Raw genomic sequence first — 607 nt, 5'->3', positions numbered from 1 at the left:
CATCACCGTGGCATGACGATGACAATCTCCGTAACGTTCGATGTCCTCTTGGCTCCACGTCTTGTCGACGGGGTCTAAGACCCATTGGGCAAAATCGGCTAACGTGTTCGGTCCCCGAAAGATTTTTTCACGCCCTCCGGGAATCTTGCTGCAGTGAGGGCAATAACTGAAGATAGGTTCTTGAATACACTTCTCGCACGCTCGATGAGCCACGCAGAAATTAGGAATGTGAATGCCAGTCTCTTGCATGCATTCGAAATCGAAAAAGATGAAATTGCCTTTCTTCTTGTGACCGTCCTCTTTCTCTGGTGGGGGTTGGTATTTTTGCACGTAACATTGGTGTTCCAAGTCCACGATGTGGTGACAAATGTGACATTTTTTCTTTCCTGAACATACGTGTGCCTTGACACTATTGGTACGTATGCCTTGTCCACACGTAGGGCACAATCTCAGGAGTTGACAAGCGCATTTCTTCTGTGAACCTTGCGTCTTCAAATGTTGTTGGTAACAGGTAGGGCTGACAAACGTGCGCAGACAAGTCGAACAAGGCACTGGTTCTTCGCTCAGACAGGGTTGAGAGGCCAAACATCCTGAGCATTTCCATCCA

This window comes from Sinohyriopsis cumingii, chromosome 4, assembly GCF_028554795.1.
Source record: "Sinohyriopsis cumingii isolate HCF-2022 chromosome 4, ASM2855479v2, whole genome shotgun sequence".
NCBI lineage: Eukaryota > Metazoa > Mollusca > Bivalvia > Unionida > Unionidae > Sinohyriopsis > Sinohyriopsis cumingii.
This window is presented reverse-complemented; position numbering follows the sequence as displayed.